Source organism: Gordionus sp. m RMFG-2023, chromosome 2, assembly GCF_954871325.1.
Source record: "Gordionus sp. m RMFG-2023 chromosome 2, tfGorSpeb1-WG-v2, whole genome shotgun sequence".
In the NCBI taxonomy this organism is placed as follows: domain Eukaryota; kingdom Metazoa; phylum Nematomorpha; class Gordioida; order Chordodea; family Parachordodidae; genus Gordionus; species Gordionus sp. m RMFG-2023.
In genome coordinates, this window is record NC_088776.1 from 16,764,963 (window position 1) to 16,782,749 (window position 17,787).

At 27.9% G+C, this 17,787-nt stretch overlaps 1 protein-coding gene across 1 annotated transcript in view; it reads left to right on the top strand.

Annotated features, from left to right (window-relative positions):
- The first annotated feature begins 7,622 nt into the window (after positions 1–7,622).
- LOC135924127 (midasin-like) overlaps positions 7,623–17,787 on the top strand; it is a 91,071-nt gene continuing 80,906 nt past the window's right edge. The window contains exons 1-2 of the mRNA XM_065459175.1: positions 7,623–7,742; positions 15,072–15,143. The gene's annotated coding sequence lies outside the window, so the exon portion shown is untranslated. The remainder of the gene's footprint in view (positions 7,743–15,071; positions 15,144–17,787) is intronic.

A 17,787-nucleotide genomic window follows, 5' to 3' on the forward strand; every position in this document is an offset into this window, starting at 1 on the left:
TAATATTGACTCCTCTTCAGGTTTAATACATTAATATATTTTTTATTTATTCTTTTGTTTTTATTTAGATAACAAGCCATGTCCCAACCTCAATTAATGATTGTACAGGTGGTATATTGACTCCTCATCAGGTTCAATGCATTTATTTTTTTTATTTATTCTTTTGTTTTTATTTTAGGTAACAAGCCATGTCCTAACCTCAGTTAATGATTGTACAGGTGGTGATTTATCCGTCATTAATAAAAAAAAAATGGCAGATCAATCAAAAAAAGAAACACACTAGGGATAGCGAGGCCCTACAAAATCTACTAACAACTCAAAATAAAGTTAGCCTTATATATATATTTTTTTTATACTCTTTTATATTATAGAATACATCTATTTTAGCTTCTGATAGTGTCCCAACTATTTCTAGGGAGTTGAACCTAATATTGACTCCTCTTCAGGTTCATTGCATTTATATTCTTTATATTATTCTTTGTTTTTATTTTAGATAACAAACCCTTCTTTATTTCCTCCTTATAATTGTTTAAATATTGATATATCCACCATTAATAATCAACAAATACAAAATAAATATTCAGAAAAACACGATAGTCTTGACAAGTCCACAACTAGACAAATTTTATTTTTTGATGATAGCCTCCCAACTACTAGAGATATGCATATATTGACCCCTTTACAGGTTCAGTACAGTATTTTAATGTTCGTTTTATTTCAATAATAATGTTTTATATTTATGCTTGATTTCCTTATTTTTTTTTAGGTTAACCCAAACTTAATCCCTCACATAGCTACAAAACATGATATTTCTATTAAAGATAAGCAAAGAAAAAAATGGCGACTCAACAAACGCCTTACCCGTTCTAGAATTACAGGTATTCAGGATAATAAGGACCTACGCCTGATATTAACTTCCTTACAGGTTTTTAATGTTTTATATATATAGGTTTATTTTATAATCACCCAGATACCGTCAACTGATATTTCTATAACCACTACCACATTCCCTATGGCACCTCTACCATGTATATTTCGACATATATTTGATGACCACCACTCACCTATATTAGATATCGGAAATATGACAGAAATATGCGCCTTCTGCAATGCTAAAATGTGGAATGGAGAAAAATTATCAAAAAGCTCATGTATAAATATTCAGTTTTCTACATGTTGTTTGAATGGGAAGGTATTTTTATCTAAAATTTCCCAATTACCACCAAATTTATTACGTTTATTTACCGGGAATCATTGTTCATCATCCCACTTTTTAACAAACATAAGAGCTTATAATTCCGCACTGTCATTCACTTCACTAGGAGTAAATATAAATAATAATTTATCCAATTCGCGATCAGGTAATTATACCTTTCAAATTAATGGACAGGTTCATCATCGCATTGGTTCACTCCTACCAACATTAGGGAAAACACCTAAATTTGCCCAATTATATATACATAATAGTATAAATGAGATAGAAAACAGACATAACCAGGTTCCGTTTTTAGATCGTTGTCTTTTAATGGAATTGCAGGATATTGTTCACACCTACAACCCCTTTGCTTCTCAATTTTTGAGAGTATCTTCAATGATCGCTACTGGCGTTCCTAACATATCCTTAAACTTAAAATCTACTCCAAGTTTTTATACACCCAGTTGCCTCCAAATGATATTTCTATCACCACTACCACAATCCCTATGCCACCTCTGCCTAATTTTTAACAAATATAAGCATTTAATTCCACTATCATTCACCTCATTAGGAGTTATTATAAATAATACTTTATCCGATTCCCTGAGGAACTTTCATGAATATTTAGAGAGATGTTCAAACGTGAATGTATAGTGCGGCCAATTTCATTAACATTATTAATGGGAAAATATGCGGTAGTTTTGTCATGGCCTTTATAACAATACTTACGACCGTTTTATGGTTGAGTTGACAATGTCGTTCATGATTCTATTTTAGAAGGGGATACCAAAATTGACACTTTGGCAGAAATATCATTTCGCGTTCTTCTTTTACCAGTAGCCCAGGGCCTCAGCTTTATCAGGACGCAATGGGTGTTGTACACTGCTTTGGTAATCCGTCATTATTCATTACTTTCACCTACAACCCTAAATGGGATGATATTATATATTAATTTTTTCTTCTGCAGACGACTGCCCAGATTTATTTTGTCGCTTTTTCCATCAAAAATTAAAATGTCATAAAGGATTTGGTCTTAATTTTACCAGACACACAGAGTAATAATTAATCCTCATCATTTTTAAAAAAAATTAAATAAATTTATATGGCAAGAAAAACAAATTTCTTAAAAAATATATAAATAAATTGCATATAAGTTTCATTAGTATTGAATGGCATTTTTGTAACTATTTTTTTGTATTAACAAAAGATATAGATAGCCCTTATCAAATTTTTTGATAAAAGGAGTTAACCCACTAATTGGTAAATCCGAGATTTCCCCTTCATGTGTTGATAAATTATTTAGAAATTTAACTATCTCCGGGTTTGGGAAATAGTTTGAAACTTAATATGGGATGGACTGGGCTTGAAAAATATTCCTCAAGATTAATATTTGCTTGCACCTGACTTGGGAATATCTTATACAAATTATTATGGGCCAGGCTAGGAAAAAATTTTCATAATTATTATGGGTTGAGCTAGGCTTGAGAAATTTTTTTTATAAATTATAAGGTCTTGAACGCGTGGAAATTTTTTCCAAATATTATGAGCTTGGACCTGGCTTGAAATTTTTTAATGTTAAATGTTAGTCTTAAGTAACCAGTAATATATTTACAAAGAATTTTGGAATTGGGTACAAGCTCATTTAAATATATTTTGACTCAAATAATAGTTTCCACTCTTAGTCCTAATGAATTGGACTCAATGACATTGCTTGGACTTGACCTAAATGGGGAGGGGGTTAAAAATTATATAAATTGGATATGATTTTTAAATAAAAGGTAACATCTTTCTTAAAAAAACGAATAAAATTCTCATTCTCCGTCATTTTTGACGGGCTATCTACTAGTAATAATAATTTTTTAAATTGATAATAATAACGACTGAGTACTACAAGCAAGCATCCTGACAAAATCACGATATACGAAGAAAACTTACGATAACAAATTTACGATTTAAACAAACCAACGTGCAAACTCATTTAAACAAACCGACGATTGGGATAAGCCAACGATCACAATGCCTTATGCAACAACTTAACAACCATAACGATGAATCATTTGAACGACAAACGCTCTATAACAGCTTAGAAGATTTTAGGAAGGCTTTTTAGAAGAAGGATAATGTTATATAATAAATATTCAAATTTGTACTTTTATTTTATTTTTGCCTTTCCACTTACAATTCAACCTTTTATGATTTAAACTTTTACAATTCAACTTTTTACAATTCAATCTTTTATAATTTAATTTTTATAACTTAACCTATTATTACTTTTGCTTTTCGTTTTGATTATATATATTCTAATTTATATTTACAGATAATCTATATATATAATCCTCAAAAAATGTCAATCAAATTTAGCCAATAGTTTTCTTTTAAATATTATTTGTCCAATCAAAATGATTATAGCAGTCACAGTCACAACTGTGATATTATATAGTCAATTATTTTACCTGATAATAGTCAATTATAATTTTGTTAATATATTATGTAATATTCAACTTCTTTATTAATTATTGGACGTTTGTCCTACTTAAATAGGGAGTGATTCTTAATAATATTTAATTAATATTAACAAATTCGAAAGTATTTAAGTTAAGTTAAATTGTAGTTTTAATCTCCATGATATTTAGCGCCATCTATAATATTTTTTAAATAGCATTATATTTCTAAGTTGAAATGTAAATATTTTGTCTTAATTGATGTCAAATATATTGTTCTTTCTATATATCTATAATTTATCTATCTATCTATCATAGCAATTTTAAGCCAATTTAGATCATATTAGCAAAATGGATTTAATCTCCTATAAATCATGGAAAGCATTTCAGAAGTATTTTGAGGCAATAGGCAGGAAGGAACATTAGTATGAAAAAAATGTTTGCAGATAATCCTACAAGAGCTAAGGAATTCAAATCTATAATATATATATTCAATAAAAATCATCATAGCTTAAACATATCAAACACGCATTCATAAACCAAATCGAACCGCCATTTTCAAAAAAAGAATTTCAATACAAAAAACAATTACAAAACATATAATAATATAATAATTACAATAATTGATATTTTTTTTAACAGACACAACATCGAGCAAAACCTTCAATCATCAGTAAATAATTATATTTTTTAACAGACACCACATCGAGCAAAACCATATACTTTCAATTTACACATCTTAATCTTGAAGATACTGAAAATCAAGAACAAGTTGAACATTACTGTGGGCCATTAAAATCTATTTTATTATTTTTTTTTAGATTCCTACACAAGATACCATTCAACAAAACCAAACAATGGAACGTTTCATACTACCAAAATCTAAAGAAGGCATTATTGATAAATCCCCCAAAAATTTTTTTCTGATGATAGCCAAACCTTATCAATTCCTTTAATTTAATTTTTATTATTTTTATAATATAATAATTTATACCTTCTTTTTCCTTCTCCTTTTTAATCTTATTTTTTAATTACCTTACAATTAATTAACCTTAACATTACATTCATAATGTTATTTTTTATCTTTTAGAATATCATAATAGGCTTGATAAGTCCCCACAAAATTTTTTTTGATGATAGCCCTCCAACTAATTTGTTGATTTTATTTTATTTTATTCATACAGATGAATGGAATAGATGGTGTACATGTACCTAACATGGATGAATTGATAAAAACAATATTCCCTCAAATTTGTAAATATGAATGAAACTTTTTATTTCACTTAATCCTTTCTTTATTTTTTAGATTACCTTATCAATTTTCATCTCATATTATCAATTAAATATTAATGATCTTTTTATACTCATATTTTTCTTTCATAACCAATAATTAAGAAGATAACCAAGTATATTAAAATATTTAAATATTCTTATCCTAACCTATTTATACTTAATAACATTACATTCATCATATTATTTTTTAACTTTTAGAATATCATAATAGGCTTGATAAGTCCCCCAAAAATTTTTTTGATGATAGCCAAACCTTATCAATTCCTTTAATTTAATTTTTATTATTTTTATAATATAATAATTATACCTTCTTCCCCCCCCCCTTTTTTAATCTTATTTTTTAATTACCTTACAATTAATTAACCTTTATCTTAATAACATTACATTCATCATGTTATTTTTTAACTTTTAGAATATCATAATATGCATCTAATATTGACCCATCTACCGGTTTTACATTATTTTAATGTTTGTTTAATTTCAACAATAGTTTATTTATATTTTTGCCTGATTTCTTTATTTGTCTAGGCTAACCCTAATCCCTCACACTGCTACAAAACATGATGAATATATTATTAATGATAAGCAAAGAAAATAATGACGATTTAACAAACGCCTTACCCGTTCTAGAGTTACTGGTAGACAAAATAATAAAGAACTACGCTTGAAATTAACTCCTCTGGAGGTTTATTTATTTATTTTATCTTATATTATATATATATAATTAGCATATAAGTTTCATTAGAATTTAATGGCACTTTTATTTAAATAGATAGCATTTTTTTTATATTTAAAATAAAATATAGACAAATAGTTTGAGAAATGCAAGACATACATTAAATTTATCCGAAAAGCTACAATAAACCTATATAATAAACAAAAATTTATTTTTTATATATAATTATAATTGATCATATTACCAAAAAGTATAAGAGTCGGTTATTTTTATTTTATTTGTCATGATTCTCTAATAAGTGGTTTGCCCAGGCCTTCCCAGTTTCCCTTCATACCGAATTCACATGTTTTTTTTTACATCTTAAACTTATTGGTAAATCATATAATTCCCCTTCATGTGATGATAAACAATTAAAAATTTAACTATGTTCTAGGTGGGAAAAAATTTTCATAATTATATTGGATACGACTGGGCTTGGAACCTCAAAATTTATATTAGCTTGCACCTGACATGGGAATATCTTTAATTGAGCTGGGCTGGATAAACTTTTATAATTATATGCTTCCTAATATTGTGAGGGATCTGGCATGACATCTATCGTAAAAAAATGAATAAAAATCTCATTCCCCGTCATTTTTGACGGGCTTTCTACTAGTATATATAGTGTGTAGAATATAATAAAACAGAATATATATAGAAAATATAATTTATATTTTTTTTGTATGACCACACCATCATCTACAAAAAGATATATCGATTATGTATAACTGATAAGTATCTTTTCTATTTTATTATTTAGTCCACAAGAATACATGTGCAAAATCTTGACTTTATAAATCACGAATAAAATTTTTTTATAATTTAATTGGAATTTTTTTAAAATAACAACTCATTAAAAATGTGTCAGGTAATATAGTTGAAATAACTGTAATAAATTGTGTTATATTCGAATATTTATAAAATAAATTTAGAGCATATATTACAATTTACCAATTATTATCATAAAAAGGATATAAAAAATTAATTATATCTTTTACCATAATGTATTATTACTAAAAAGCAATATAAAAACAAATCGGGTAATATGACGACTGGTCAAGGTTTAGCTTAAATCCTAAATTATTATATAAACCCTACACTACTCGGTCCAAAAGCATTTTTATTTTAAACGAAGAAATGATAGATTTACAAGATTCTAAAATAAGGGTTCAAAACGAAGTACTACCATTTAACATAATAGTTATTAATAATTTTTAGACAATTAAAAATTTCGCTGTAACCTGTGATAAAATATTTGAAAAAATTACTGTCAATAAATATGATGTTCAATTAAACCATTGCTTAGATTGTCAATTATTTAAAAATAAAAAATTATTCGACGACATCTGTTACATATTCGATTTTCATTTCATATTCAAGTTTACTTATTGGGATTTTTTTTTATAAAATTCTTTATTAATTAGATCAAAGAATATGCAAAAGAAAGAGTTATTTAATGAAACTTATAATTTTCAAAATATTTTATCACTGATAAATATAATGTCAAGTGTGGAAATTTCAGATTATCATCTGCATCTTTTAAAATGGAGTGACATAGATTTTCACTTTTCAAATATATTCTCAAATTTATTCTCAATCTTCATTATTTCGTATCTTTTGAAAAATAATATTAAATATGATAGATTAATCATAACAAAAATTTTAAATTTAAAAAAGAAGAATTTATTAGAAATTAATTTTGAATATCTCAAGTTCTTAAAACAAAAAAAAATGGCCTCTTCATTTTTATTCTACAACTTGTATCAGCATTACATGAATTATATATTTAAATCTACCAAATATTCAATTACTATGCCACCGGTCTCAAATGTTAATGTTATTAATAATTTTTTATTACAATATTATATTTTATTTATAGAGTTCATCAAAATTTATATTAATAAACAAATTGAATGCTACAATTGAATCACTCATGATATCAAATTTGTGTAATATTCCATTGTTAATATATGGAAGTTCAAGTTCTGGGAAAAGTAGTATCATCAGATTTATATATAATGAACATCTCAACACAATCAAACAAAAAAATTGGAATAAATTATATACATTATATTTAGGACAACATATTGATATAAAAGTATGCCATACATATTTTTTATTTTTTAATCATATTTTATTTTATTATTATTATTATTTTTTATACGGTTTTTGGAATTTTATTTATAAATTGATCACAATACTTTAATAAGCTAAGTATCAGACTAAACTAAATTTACAGGAAAAATCAATAGGTTCATACAAAATTAGTATACAAATAATTTATATATTAGAAGTGCAAATATAAAAAAGAAAAAAAATCACATATTTCTTAATTTGAGAGAGAGAATAGAAGATGATGATAATAATCAATGGAGGGAAGGGGAAAAAGATCTAAATCATTCCAGTTGCTTAGTAAATGAGCTCATGAAGTTTATGAAATCTTCTTTTAGATTTCCTGATTAAATCCTTATCATTTTTTTAAATTAGACTAAGTGCCTGGCTTCCAAATGATATTAAGGTATATCTGGTATGGGTTTGCCCATATTTGTTAATTTTAAAGTCATTTATTTATTTTAAGATGCTTTTATTGATGTGGAGGGTGAGTGGGTGCCAGGAAAAATCCCATGTTAGAAATTGGCCATTTTATTAAGGAATTTGTATAATTTCACTTGGCCGTCTCCCATAGGGGTCATTCCACGTCAAATTCTTTAAAATAAACGAATTGGCATGATAGTTATTTATTTTGTATATTTTTGTAAATTCTAAATTTTAGAGTGCTAGCTCAACCAAATCCAAAGATATACGCCTTCAAAGTAGAGAATCGCATAATGCATGATTTCTTAAATCTTGTTTTTCTTAAAAAATACTTAAGGTAAAATTACAAATAATATATCATTTTATAGCCCTTAAAATTTTACATTGGAAAATATTAAAAAAAAATTAAAAAATTTTTAGTGTTTTTGTATTTCCGGTAAAAATAAAAATTAACATTCCTGGGAAGGGATATTTTTTTGGTGTTGATACTCTCTAAATATGTTTATTACCTTTATATTAAACTATTTAATGAAAAATCTCAATAGCCATTTTTGTTTTTTTAATTTTATTAAAATTTTTATTATTTTTATAAATAAAAAAGATAATATAGATGGCGTTATATTAATTTTAATAATAATATATTTAATTTAATAAAAATATGTTTTATATCGGTATTAAAATCGATTAAATATAACCAGTATGATGTCTTGGGGCAATAAATAAGGAAGCGGCCTATATGGATATGATTATTAGGACGCTATATTTTAAAATAAACATATAAAATTTCATATACAAAAAATTATAAAATAAAATACCTCTTGTTTAATCTTATCCCATTTTGCACTTATTAATAGAATTTCCTGAAGCGATAATTTATAGGTACGTCCTGTCACTGTTATAGGATCTACTATCGTTATTATTTGATTCATGGGCAACCATATCTTTTCCTCAATTGTGGGATAAAAGAAGGATGGTGATGGTCCATGGGGATGTAAAAAGGAAATATATATCTCCTCAGTATTTCCATTTTTTTTCAGTACTGTGGCTAACCACCAAAAATCGTCATAAACACATGTTACGAATCCTTTAATATCAGCAAAACATAAATTATCGGCAAAAGACAAATCGGCATTTGAGATATTATTAATTTGAAAGTCCTTTGCATATGAATATATTTTTGATTTAAGTTTACTTAAACTCAAAGGAAAAACAGCATGTATTTCTCGAGTTCCTGGAATGGGACGAGCTAAATTGAATCTTTCTCGTAGTTTAATCTCTTCTAAATTGTATTGTTCGTTGGTTATATACGTAAAATTTACTGATGGCATATTTTGTTTTGCAAACTGATATAAATCAACTGGAGTTAAAATGTGTCCAGAACTGGTGCGCTGAAGGCTTGAACGTGCTGCTAATCTTTTTAATGTTCCGCCAAGGCCGTCACATGGACCTTTTCCATGAGATGTAGCTGAAAAATGCCATTCAGCTGCTACACCAAAATCTGATTCATGATAACACAGATTTATGAAATTTTTTCTGTTTTTATATTGAGCAGCCGATCCGTCATAGCAGTAATAGATTTTACATGGCTTTTTGTTAAAATGATTGGTCAAAAATTTTATCATTTCAGTCTGGTATAAATGTACTGCAATAACATCATGTTGAAGTGACTCTGATATTACCACATAATTAAGGTTTTCTATATTGTTATTATTATTATAATATGCTATCATAGGATGGATAGTGGCCTGATTATTATTCCAGTGAAATCCTTGAACAGCGTCTTGGATTACAAAGGCATAATTTTCAGAGAAATCACAAATTATCATAAATTCATTTTGTTGTAAAAAATGTTTAAGTTTTGAAATATATGATGACTGATTGGTAGCGATAAAGGAATGACGTAACATAGGTGGAATTTTTTCTAAAAAAAAAATTAAAAATTCTTGAGAAGATTTTGTTATTGTTTCCAGATTACTTCTATCAACAGACACCCACTGTTTAAAGGATATATGATCTATGTCATTTTGGGCAAATACAACATCTAATTGTTTTTTAATTGAGAATGTGCCTGGACAATAGTTACAATCTCCTAAATAACAAATAGGGAGTGCTGGATTGCATATTGTTTGAGCTAAAATATTTTTATTGTTATGTTATGGATATTCTGGCATAGCTAATAGTTTTGCCAAATTAGCATCTACAAACATAAGCTTAAAATTTTGATGAATTACAAAAACAAACACACTGTGTGTTCCACTGGCTCCAGCCAGAATACAATTTTTTGGCCGTAAATCTGCAAATTTAGAAAATTCAACTTTAATTATCGGGTACCTCTCTTTAAATCGTTCATATAATTCTTTTAAATTGTTTAAAATTAATCTTTTTTGAGACTGCTCTCTTTTCCCCTTGATCATTATGGATTTATAGTCTTTTTTCCCAGGCATCGCGCGACTGACTTCATCAGAAGAGTAAAATTTTTCTATAATATTCACGGTTTCCTAATCAATTGTTCGCCCAGGTTTTATATTGGGAGATGACATAAATCCTTTTAATTCTATTAGTTTTTTTGATTTTCTTACCAAGTAATTCGTGGCTTTGAACTCCATCTCAATTTTTTTTAGAGGTCCAAGAAGGGGGCAATATAGTAAGAAGTTGATATTTTTTTTCCTTAGAAATAATTGGATAATGATGTTTTAAATTTTGAAGAAGTTCGTCATTTTTATTATTTTGTATATCAAACTCAGGAAGGCTGCTTCTTAATATGTTTTGACTTAATGCTTTTGTTATTTTTTTAAGTTTTTCTTGCGGATATTTCTTTTCTTTTTTATTGGGGATTGGCCTATTTCTTCTAGCGATACATTTATTATATCCAAAGTTGAACTGGATGGGGCTAGTTCGGGCTCTTCATTTTCAGATATCCTCAATGGATTCCATAGTTATCAAATATAAGCGACATGAGTGACATAATGATTGGCCTATTGTTAATAAACCTTTGGATTTTTTAATCATCTTTGGTGTAACCTAATTTTATATATAATAAAAATACACTATATCCAATAATAAAAAAGATATTATATTAGTAAAAAATCCAGAATCTAAAATTAAAAAGGTTTTAATCTATAATATAAATAAACTTACCTTTTGTAGATTTTTTGAAATAGACTTATGGCCTTCTCGAATGAATGGATTACTACAGAGTGATTTCATTATTACAATTTTTTAAATTTAAAAAAAAATTTTAAGTAAAAAAAGAAATATTTTTTTAATCCTTATGTTCTTTTCAATCATGATTGATAATTAAATTTCCTATTTATCGATATAAAAATTTAATAGAAAGAAAGGAATGAAAAATAAAATAAGATGATAAAATCTTTAATTTCAAATAATAACGATAGTAGATCCAGAAGTGTGAAATATATACAAATTACGGCCTCAAGAATTTCTATTTAAGCGCAAAATGGATTGCGATAAATAGATATATTTTTATAATAGCTTTAATATAATTTTAAAGTATCTTTATAGGGCCGCTTCCTCATTTATTGCCCCAGGACATCATACTGGTTATACTTAATCGATTTATTTTGATTTTAATACCGATATAAAATATATTATTATTAAATATAATATATTATTAATAAATTTAGTATAACGCCATCTATATTATCCTTTTTTATTTACAAAAATAATAAAAATTTTAATAAAATTAAAAAAACAAAAATGGCTATCGAGATTTTTTATTAAATAGTTTAATATTAAGGTAATAAACATTTTTAGAGAGTATCAACACCAAAAAAAAATCCCTTCCCAGGAATGTTAATTTTTTATTTTTACAGGAAATACAAAAACACTTAAATTTTTTTACTTTTTTCCAATATTTTCCAATGTAAAATTTTAAGGGCTATAAAGTGATATATTATTTGTAATTCTATCTTAAGTATTTTTTAAGAAAAACAAGATATAAGAAATCAAGCATTACGCGATTCTCTACTTTGAAGGCGTATATCTTTGGATCTGGTTGAGCTGGGGCTCTAAAATTTGGATTTTATTAACATTTACAACATAAATAACTAACATGCCAAGTTTCTTTCATTTTTGAGATGGTCGGCCGAATCACTGGTTGATTTGTCATGGAATTACCCATAGTCAAAGAGACTTGGGAGTTTTAAATTAGCAAGAAAGCCCATGGACTGTAAAGCCCATTTAATGAAAGCATAGCATCTAATATGTCAAATTGAATGTCCACTGCGAATGATGCATTGGAGGCAATGATGGCCATATTGGCTTACTGGATTCTTGCACTTGGCACACTCATATGAGACTGAGGCTGTCACATTTAAGTTAATGGCAACTACAAAACTGAATTCTTGGCTTGACGGCTCAAGGTCAAGATTAGAGGTATGGGCATCTAGGTATTTATATACAGAACCTTGATTGAGAAAGGCTAAAAGGGCATGTTCTCCAGATATCAGGGCCAAAAAGAGGTAATCAATGTTCCTGCAATCATCGGATTATCTCAATACTTTTGTTTGTGAGAGGCTGGAGGTTGACATTCAACACCACTGAACCTTTTCATATGATTTAGGTTGCTTCAAGCAGCTCATCTGGCAAGGAAGGATTATTTATAATCTTGGACCAACCTGGACAAGATGAAATCATTAATTGACAAGGCTATGAATGATCGTGACTCGATCCCTCCATTATTGCAGGGTAGAGTTGCTTGATGCCATGAATTGGAATTATATGCTTTTAAATGCTAGATGTTTAAAAATAGCTGCTGACCTCACAGCATAGAGGATCATCAGATGATGAAATTTTTAATTAAAAAAAAAGGATTTATGTGTGGGAAGCTGTTTGAGTAACTCCTCCATATATTGAAATTATTAGAATTACCCTGTAAAAAGGCTTCAACTGCTAAGTAACCTTCAACTGGTGAGCCAAGATTTATTAGTTTTTCGGCCATAACCCCCTTGAAGGTGTAACAGCTGTGAAATTGGGAGGTAAGCTGACAGATTTATGTTATATAGACGTTTGGAAGAAGGCTAATGTCTGTTGGCTACCTCTTCTGGACTACCTTTTATAATCTAGTCATCTATGTATCAGAGATGAAGATCTAGCTGGTAGTTGCTTTTAATTTTCTTTACTAGATTGTCTATTCTGAGGCCGGATAAGATCGAACTTAGGGGATCACCCTGTTGGATCCCTTCTATAGGAGAAAGCCTATATTCTTTATATTGTAGGATGTAGGTTATCATAGTAATCTAGAATATAGCTAGAGTAGCAAGGAAAGCTAATGAAGGGTATAAGGAAGTAGACCGTTTTATTGTATTATAGGCTTTACTAAAATCGATTATAATTACATTCTTATTTTGTGAATTACTTTGAAGATATATGCGGGTTATATGAACGGCAGATTCACAGCCTCCTTTGATACCAAACACTAGCTGAGTTGAAGAAATATAGAGACTTTCTCATAGATTCGAATTGAGATTGTTTTGATACTAATCTCTTGAAGTGGGTGCCTATGGCAATTGGGCGTAAGTCTTTGTTGAATTTTGTGATGGCTATTAGTTTTGCTCCAACCAGAATTGGTTATGCGAAGACGTACGTCTGTAATATCCTGTTGCAAGGGATAATTACACTGTCGCTTAGCATAGTTTGAGAGATTAAAAGAGGGATGGTTAGTTTTTGGAGAAATAGGGATGGTTAGATCTTGGAGGTATATTGGTCTCATGCCTTCAAAACCATGTGCAGAATTTATTTGAAAAGTTAGCTGGAAAAGATGTTGGTATTACACCAGATAATTCAGTTGCCAGATGTGGAGGGTGCTTTATATCTAATTGAGTGTAGGTTTGAAGGTTAATGGGGGCCAGCGTGTCTGATGAAAAGGTCAGACGAAATACCATCTAAATTATTGATTTTTTCCCCCACTAAATTTACCTTTATCTTAAAAGGATTTATGGATAACTTTGTATGGAAGCTATGTCCATTGAAATATTGTTTAAATCCTTTAACCTGTTCTTAATTTGTTTAGTGAGGCACAGCTTGCTTTATCAATTGTGACTTGAAAGGCATGGAAACCAAATAAAAGGAACTTTTTCCAGTGCTTTGAGGAGTTATAATTTTTTAGAAGGTTAATAATAATTTCATTGTATGATTTAGCCGCAATAGCCTGGCTCCCCAGGGATTTTTGAGATAATATGTGCTTTAGTTAAATATAAATACACCGTAGAAGGAGTGGGTGGTAACTCATTGGAAGTGTAGGGTGAGACCTCATTAACAGATAAATTATAGATTGTGGTCAGAACTGAAATATTTGAAGAGAATGTTTGTGTTAGAAGGTGGGGATAGGATCTGTTAAAGGTGACTGATGTGACCAATGGCTGCCATTTTTACCATGTTCTTAGGGTCCCGTTTTTGTTGATTAGGGCGTGCAGCTCACAGTTTCGACATTTTTTCTATTTGTGGCGGTGTAGAAGTGGACATTCATACTTATAGGAGGAGGGGAAAACTTAATGAAAGTGGGGAAGAGGGGATGAGTTGGCAGGTAAATATTTTTATTTATTTTTTTAGAAATAACTTAGAGAAATTTTTTGAGCCTATAATTTAAGTGTTATATGGAAATAAGCAGAAAGAACAAACTTTCTATGAAATTGTTTTTTAAGAAGGGGTAAAGATCTACAAATAAATAAAAAAATTAAAAAAAAAGAATTTGAATTAAAACCACTGAAAATGGACGATAAGAGAAAATTAAGGATAAATATATTTTGAATTATTTTGAGATGGGTTTTTTTCCGCGGCTAAGATTCGAGTCAGTTTGATAGTAAAAAATATTAAAATTACTTTTATATAATTAATATTAAAAATTTTCCTAAAATCATTTTTTTTACAATAGGCACTAATAGGAGACAATACTATATCTGAAATTCCTGGACAATTTTATTGGAAACCAGGAGTTTTAACTCAGGTAAATGTGTTTATTATATTTTTATTCAATATTACTCTAATATTTTTCCTAAAAATAAAATTATTGTAGATAAATAAATTTATTTCCCACTTTGTACATTAATTTTATATAAATATAAGAATAATAATTAGAAATGTCCGCCGATAAAACTATAGACAACCATTAAAAATCAAATCCACCGCTTTTTAGTTGCTGTCATCAAAAACGATATTTTTATACAATATTATTATTATATACATTAAATTATTACCTTCTAAATACCAATATTTTATGCTAAAAATATAATAAGTAAAAATTAGGGCTGTGCTGATCCACATATATTTTTCAGCGATCTGATATTTTCCGATATTCGTATCAAAACCCATTTTATATAATCCCATGTTTATATTGATTTTTTTATCATACATCTTTGAACTAGATGTGGATGCGGCCTTATTTTTTACTCATGGCCCGCCCACTCACGGTGAAAAGATAAAAAATTCACGCCATTTTAACTTGTTCCTTAAAATTTTCTAACCACATCTGCCTTCTCACGAAAGAAAATATTGAAATAAGCTTCAAAAATAAGATGAACTAGGACACGACCCTACTAAATTTAAATAGCCTCTTCCTATTTATTCTTATTATGGAAGAATAGGTTTATATTTAGAAATAAGACGAGGAAGAGCACAGCCAATTATATCTTGCTAATTGTTCTGTGTAGAAGAAGCTATATATATACAACTAAACAGAAATCTGATTAGAAAACTATAGGACCAGAGGCTGGTCTGGGCAGAATATTATATTTTTTTCTGGGCCTGGGCCCTATATGGGGTTTTTTTAAATTTTTTAGGGACTTGGGTCTAAAATTTTTCATTTAAATTTAGCTTATTTTAAGAATTAATAATAGGCAAATATAGCAAATCATTATAATTATATTAATATTATTTATCCCCATAACCATATTCTACTATTGGTCGTAAACTCAGCTTATTTCAAACTCGTCACCCTTTTTGTTCTTATCAGTTGTTAATTAAAAAAATATTGCACATTTCTTCTAATTAGAACATATTTCAATATTTCAAACATAATGATTGCCTTGTTTATTTTGATTGAATATAAATTTGATATGCTTTGGACGAGACAAATGTTTTGGGCAGCTAAAACCAAACAAAATATCTAGATAATTAGCACAAAATTCTATCAATAATATAAGATTATATTATTATTTGAATAAAAATTTGTAATATTATTATTATTTTGTTAAATAATTTTGATTTATAAGAAGAGGATTGATCCATGGGGAGAGGGTTTAAAATTATTTTTGGGGGCATTTTAAAAATTTGCCAATATCTTGTACTTTATTAGTGTCTAATTACTATAGTAGCCAGCATAAATGAAAAAATATTAGTAACAAAATTTTGGCCAAATTTATGATTAATATGTGACTGAAAGCATTATTCTGAAAATTTTATCAATGTTTAGTCAATTGTACAATCCATTCGGTGTAGAAAGAAGAATAAAATCGCCCCCCCCCCCAAACCTCCCTTTTATGATCACTCAATATATATATATTATTCTATGTTAAAAATAATTATTTTAATTAAATTTTTGCATATAACAAAATTTTGCAGGAAATTTCATTATGGATTTTATTTATTATTAAAATACTTTAGTATACATAACACCCCTTTATTTAACTATGTATTTATATTAATGATAATATACAATAAAATATATTTCAAAATTTTAAATTTTATACAGATTATATTAAAAATTTATTCTAAATAACTATATTTAAAAAAATAAAATTAGAATAAAATAAAATATGAGTAATTCTTGTACGGTATTTAAAAAAATCTAATTTAACAATTATAATTAATACAAATGAGTATATTAATAAAACATAAATAAAGAGATCTGCAAAAGTAGAAAAATCGGGTTCGGGCTAGGTCGGGCCTAAAAATTTAAAAAAAAATTCGGGTTGGGTTGGGCCTTGGAAATTTTTAAAATCTAAATATATCAATTTTATGTTAAATTTTTTATATAAAATAAAAATATTTGATTTTATTTATAAAAACTAGACGCTATATAACATATATCTTTTATTTTAAGTAATTATAAAAATGAATTTCTATATTTAAATAAATTCGGGTTATGCCGACAAAACTTTTTTAAAAAAAATTTCGGGTTCGGGCCGGCAAAACTTTTTAAAAATAATTTCGGGCTGGGCCGGGCTTGAAAAATTAGGCCCTATGCAGATCACTAATTCTTAGTGCAAATGCAATATATTTTTATTATAAATAGTATAATATATAAATCAGAGACCTGCATAGGTACCATTTGTACAGCACGGCCCAGATTAAAAAATTTTCGGCCCGGCTCGGCCCGGATTTTTTTTTCAAAATTTTTTTACGGCCCGGCCCGGGTTTAAAAATCTTAGGCCCGGCCCGGCTCGGATATTTTAAAATAAAATTTTGGGGCCCGGCTTGGATTTAAAAAAAAAAATTTTTTAGGCCCGGTTCGGAATTTTTTAAAATTATATTCGACCTGGTATATATAAAAAATTGATTATTTCGTATTTTATCATATTTTTCGGCGAGTATTATCATTTAATAAGAAAGTATATTTGTTTTTTTATTCTAAACAGATATTTAGTATATTT